At 37.2% G+C, this 6,000-nt stretch overlaps 1 protein-coding gene across 1 annotated transcript in view; it reads right to left on the reverse strand.

Moving 5' to 3' along the window:
* LOC121319186 overlaps positions 1-5,030 on the reverse strand; it is a 28,278-nt gene extending 23,248 nt beyond the window's left edge. Inside the window, exon 1 of the mRNA XM_041256373.1 lies at positions 4,967-5,030. The gene's annotated coding sequence lies outside the window, so the exon portion shown is untranslated. The remainder of the gene's footprint in view (positions 1-4,966) is intronic.
* Between the last annotated feature and the right edge of the window lie 970 nt (positions 5,031-6,000).

Here is a 6,000-nt window from a genome sequence, read left to right on the forward strand (position 1 = left end):
TGTGGGGAAGCTATAAAAAAGGCTAACAAGATGCTCGGATACATTGTGAAAAGTGTTGAATTTAAATCAAGGGAAGTAATGTTAAAACTGTACAATGCACTAGTAAGACCTCATCTTGAATATTGTGTGCAGTTCTGGTCACCTCACTATAAAAAAGATATTGCTGCTCTAGAAAGAGTGCAAAGAAGAGCGACCAGAATTATTCCGGGCTTAAAAGGCATGTCATATGCAGACAGGCTAAAAGAATTGAATCTGTTCAGTCGAACAACCTAATTCCATCATTCAAAATTCTAAAAGGTATTGACAGTGTCGACCCAAGGGACTTTTTCAGCCTGAAAAAAGAAACAAGGACCAGGGGTCACAAATGGAGATTAGACAAAGGGGCATTCAGAACAGAAAATAGGAGGCACTTTTTTACACAGAGAATTGTGAGGGTATGGAATCAACTCCCCAGTAATGTTGTTGAAGCTGACACCCTGGGATCCTTCAAGAAGCTGCTTGATGAGATTTTGGGATCAGTAAGCTACTAACAACCTCTCGTTTGTAGAACTTTCTTATGTTCTTATGTTCTAGTCACAACCAGATGAACACACTCAATGCCTTTTTACTCATTACACCTCTGCAACTTCATAACCCGCTGGTTTTTGGATTCCAGTTCACCCGTTACGCACTCAAATGGTATCGCTTACCCCAGACATCTAATCACGAGTCCGCACACCAACAGAAGCGCAACGAACATCCTGGAATCCTGCCGACAACGCCAATTTGTAGGGTTGCAAAATGAAGTGCAGCGATGATCAGAGACAATCAATCACACAGATTGTTGCATCAAAGGTTTATTGCAGTGGTCATCAAAATACAGAGCGCTCCGGAGAATAACAGTCATTTCATCAGTAACTAGTGTATTCTGCCGGGGTAAAGCACATACATGGGTTATATAGTTTCTAAATAAAATCCCCTGCTCCTATCAGGATTTGGCATGCAGCAGACAATTCATCCATCCCTACCCCCTAAACCTATATACTCAACCAATGGAGGAAAAAGCTGTGGGGCATAATTGCCCCCTCCGTTGCGGCTGTTATGTTCACTTCAGCCTGGAATTTTAGATCTAGTAAGCAAGCAGGCATTGCCCTTCTTCTCCCATCCCCCACTGCCCCTGGACATCTGACCCAACCTAATGGTGTACTGAAACATTCTGCCCTTCCCCCCCTCCTTTCACAAATTCCTCACTAAACATCGTAAAACCGCACCCAAATGACTGTTGGTTGATCCTGTTATCCTATGTGGTTCCTTCAGTGCTTATCTTGGCGAGAGACGAGTTTAAATCAGCATGAAGTTTTAACATCTACTCTCATGTAATGGAAATCATGCCTGGGTTTGGTCTGTGGAAAAGGTGGCAACCCTAGTGAGTACTACTCCCTAAACATGAACACGTTACAATGTACTAAAGGAACAGGTCAAGCTGCTTATGATAGTTTGCAAAATTGGATGAAAACTTTCAATACAATCAGGATAATACATAATCAATATTTAGTAAATCTTGATCATCTTGTTACTTGTTATAAAAACTGTAACTTTTCATGCTGTACTACTTGCAAACTTGCATACTACTTCGTGGTGTCAAATCTACCGCGCCTGCACTGCAACCTGCATTAGAAGCATGTCTCGGGTTCGATTCCCACACAGGGTTTATATTGCAAACTTAAAAAAAAATAATAATAATTGTGTAACAAACACATTTTCAATGTGAAAAAAATGTAGTTGATATGAGTGACACTTTCATTGAACATACATGCTTTTGCACACAATGTTAACATGCATATATATTGTTGATATGTTCTGTTGTATACGGTTGATGAAATATTATGAAATCATGATTGAATTGTTTCATTACAACTTTAGATCGTAAGCAGTGGTGCCCTCAGAAATATTTCACATGGTACAGGGCCGGTGTCAGGTTTCTGTGGGTTGCGGGCAATAGACCTCCAGTGGGCCCCCCCACCTTCACCCCCAAATCAGAAATGTGTTTCTATCAAAAAGGTTTTCATAATCTGTAGTCCCTTGCTAAACCAGACATGTCTGGAGACATGAGTAGTCTGATTTAAAAAAAAAATTAAAATACACATAAATTAATAAATAAAACAAAATATATATTAACTGTATAAATAATTGCGCTGAAATAACATTGTCCAATACATCTGTACAGTAGACCTATACAGTAGTGAAATAAATTAATACCTGTAGCACACTGTTTACTTTTGCCTACCAGTAAGAAGTGTTTAACCTTTCAGTTTTCACCTTCTTATTTATACTGGAGCCTAAAACTGTAGTGTAGAGACTCACTATTCATAGTATCACAAACACAGGTGGACATAAAGCACTGTATTCAATATACATTGGGAAAAACGCTGTTCTGGTTATGCTACACTGGGGGGCATGTGCATTTTACATTGGGAGAAGTAAATTAAAAAAAAGCTACCGTTTGCTTTTAGACACAGGTTGGATTATAACTTTTGGATTTCTTATGATGAACAAGTTACATGCAAAAAAGTAACTGACTTAACTACTACATTTTGTAGGTTTTTTTTTTTTTAATATAGCAAGTGCTGGTAAACTGAACTGACCAAGGTGCTGGGTACCACATCATGGTTAGGTATGTGTAATTTTTTTTTTAATTACAAGTGTAAAATTGAGGCTAAAGGTTCCACTGTAAAACTAAAGTACGATTGATATTTAGGGAAGCCCCATATTTTGTTTTGGCATCAAATGGCTTCATAACCTTTATATTGAAAATTTTAGATTTTGTATATTATAGAGCTATATATATATATATATATATATATATATATATATATATATATATATATATATATATATATATTATATGAACCCCCATATTTTATACCTGTATTTAAGTGAAAATAATAATATAAAGCCCATATTTCACACCTATATTCAAGAGAAAATAATGCGAGAAATACAATTCAGAGCAACAGTGAAAAAGCCTGTCTAACAAATGTTACACCACAGTGCATTAAAACACCAGAAATGAACTAATAAGGTAACTAAATAATCTTATGTTCTCCAAGGGGTTCTGTTGATCTTTCTAATGGTTATAAATCGCAACAGTCATCATTGAGGCATTTAACATTGCAAACTTCAAACGTACTAACTTTATACATGCTGTGTATTTACAACCGAACACAATACACATTTTAGTATCCAAAATGTTTCTTCTGATGCCAGTGAACCGTAGACATGCTGCAATGCATCTGTACAGGACAGTAAGAGCAAGCAGCACAGTCGCTTACACTGGCCAGGCCAGGCAGCACAGCAGAGGCCACTCTCGTTCAACTATATAGAACGTTTGTTTTTGCTGGAACAGATCAATTGTATATTTAAATACAGTAATACTAATTATAAAATAGGTACAATATGTAAAATGTATTGAAGAACTGTGGCAAAGCGGCTGCTGATTGTGAACAGGTGTAGCGGTGATGCAGTGCAGGAATAATCACAGACTATTTGTAATCCGGTACAGAAGGTGTTTTATTCATAATCCCAGATCTGGCGATCAATTAATAAACCCGACAATACACAATGATGTGTAATGCACAGAGGTGACAAACAGGGTTACAGTCCAAATAATAAACACAAATGATCTGCCCCACAATAATACTGGCCACGGTCACCAGTCCAGGGTGTGTGCAGTCTACTCGTGGTGGGTGATAAACAGGTTTATTTCTGTGACTATTGGTTCAGTGATGATCCGGCTTGCGCTGGCTAGGGATGGGACAGTATAAAATTTGCACAATATGATAACCATTAAAAAATACAGTGGTAACCTTAATATCACGGTATACAGAACATCATGCAGGTTATCAAATAAAGGCTAAAATGAAGAAAGACTAATGTAAGTCACTTAAATTATCGTAATTCACAAAAATAAAACCAACAAAACTACAAAAGATTTAGAAGTGAATAGTTTTTCGAGATTTAGGATTATACTGTGCATTTACAGTATAATCGTAAATCTCGAAAAACTACTCACTTCTAAATCTTTTGTAGTCATTTTTGTATTACTTTAGTATAAATACATGTTAATTTGGATTATTATGTTGTTTTTTTCTGACTTTATGTGAACGAAAAGACACACATCTGCCAGTTTTCCCATTGGAAATAGTGATATTTTGAAATATCACTGTCCTGGTCACAAAAGCAAAGTTTGTGAGGAATAGTAGCCATTTTCTATACTTTTGAGGCATAAGCAATTAGGAAATAACACTTATTACCCAGGAACAAATAATAATAAAAAAAAATGTTACACTGTGTTATTACACACGTGGAGTTTTAAAAAAAAAGAAAAATAAAAAGATTTCTTCACTTACCTAAGAGAATTGGGATACTGTTACAACTAGTTTAAACAAAACTATGCTGATAATAAGTAGGCTATCCTGCTGCAGTCGCAGATCTGTTTTGTTTGAGACATTGGTCGTGTTCTTATGAAAGCGATTTCGACTGCGCGCAGTTAAACCTATAGTAACAGGATGTGCTCATAAGAGCGAATTCCATTGAGAGCAAGAAGTGAATACAATGAATGGATAAGAACCATTTCAGATAAGAGCAGTTACCAAAAACCGTGAATACGGGAGTAAAATCAAGTACAAGATACAGACAATAGTTATAATTGAGAGCAGTAGCAGAACACAGCAAACCAAACCTGGAGCTTAAATTCACTGGCACTCGTTATGCATTCGATGTGTTTTGTTTGTTTTTTTGTTTTTTTAACAAAGAAACTCAGTCCACTTTCCTCTAACTTTCTGAACCCACAGATCCACAGTCACATCTTTTAATTAGCTACCAATCAAAGCGAACTGTCCGTCTGCAGTACATTACAATTCATTATTACAGAGCTTTAAATGAACATTACAAAGTTTAGGTTGGTTAAAGCCAACAGATTTCTAACCTGTGCTGTAAAAGCAGGAGCTGGAAGGAGGATGTCAGCGGAGTCCGGGTGTGCAGAGCCGAATAAAATGTGAAACTAAACTGTTAGCTTTATACTGTTACACAAGCGAGGGGTGCAGTACAGGAAGGTAATCCTGGTATTTGGGCGTGGAAATTTACTCAGGCTGACCAGATTAAGAACTTCGGTTTCTAAGAAATCGCGTGGATAAATGGAAATGCCACAAGCAGTACAGATATATTATGAAACATTAGACGAAACACAGCTGGTTTGCCAAGAACCGTATAATTATATAACTACATGCAGAGATTAATACATCGGATCTGTGAGTGATCATTGAAAATAAAAATAATAACTAAACGCTGAGTATCCAGCCCACAGAGCAGTCAATGAAACACAAACAGCTGCAGTAAAATATGACCCCTGGCTAGTAAGGTACACACTTTGAATTACCACAACATAACGTGTTATTTGAGAAAGGTTATGAAACTGCAGCAAAACTGCAGATTCACAGGTCGGTACAGAGCAGAGATTCCACAATGTACAAAAGTGTTATTAATGTTATGGAATCTGAACACGGGGTAAAGCAGAGTGTACCGTAAGTGGTGAAAGAGAGCTCTGTTCCAGACATGTCAGTATTTATAGCTTATATTTTAAATACAAATAAAAGTTGCAGTACATTATTTTCCTCAGTCTCTGATTCCACTGCAACATACAGGAGTAGAATACTTCTAAATGATATTTGGCATCAGCAAGCAGCCACATTCTCTCTAAGACAGGAGTCAGCAGCGTGGTTACTATTAACTGCAACCAGGCCCCTGGACTGATGCCTACAGTAGTACTAACATTATTTGTATTTTTCATGCGTTAAATGTTAACCAGACAGTTTTTCACGCTTCAGTTTGCGTCTCGATATATGTGTTGTGCTCTTTTACGACTACACGTCGCTTGGTTGTGCTTGTAAATCTCCTCGCTGATGACACACGTTGCAGTCAGGCAGGAGGGATCACTGGCTTCTTGGTAATAATAAACTGAAA

The sequence above is a fragment of the Polyodon spathula genome, chromosome 8 (assembly GCF_017654505.1).
Source record: "Polyodon spathula isolate WHYD16114869_AA chromosome 8, ASM1765450v1, whole genome shotgun sequence".
In the NCBI taxonomy this organism is placed as follows: Eukaryota; Metazoa; Chordata; class Actinopteri; order Acipenseriformes; family Polyodontidae; genus Polyodon; species Polyodon spathula.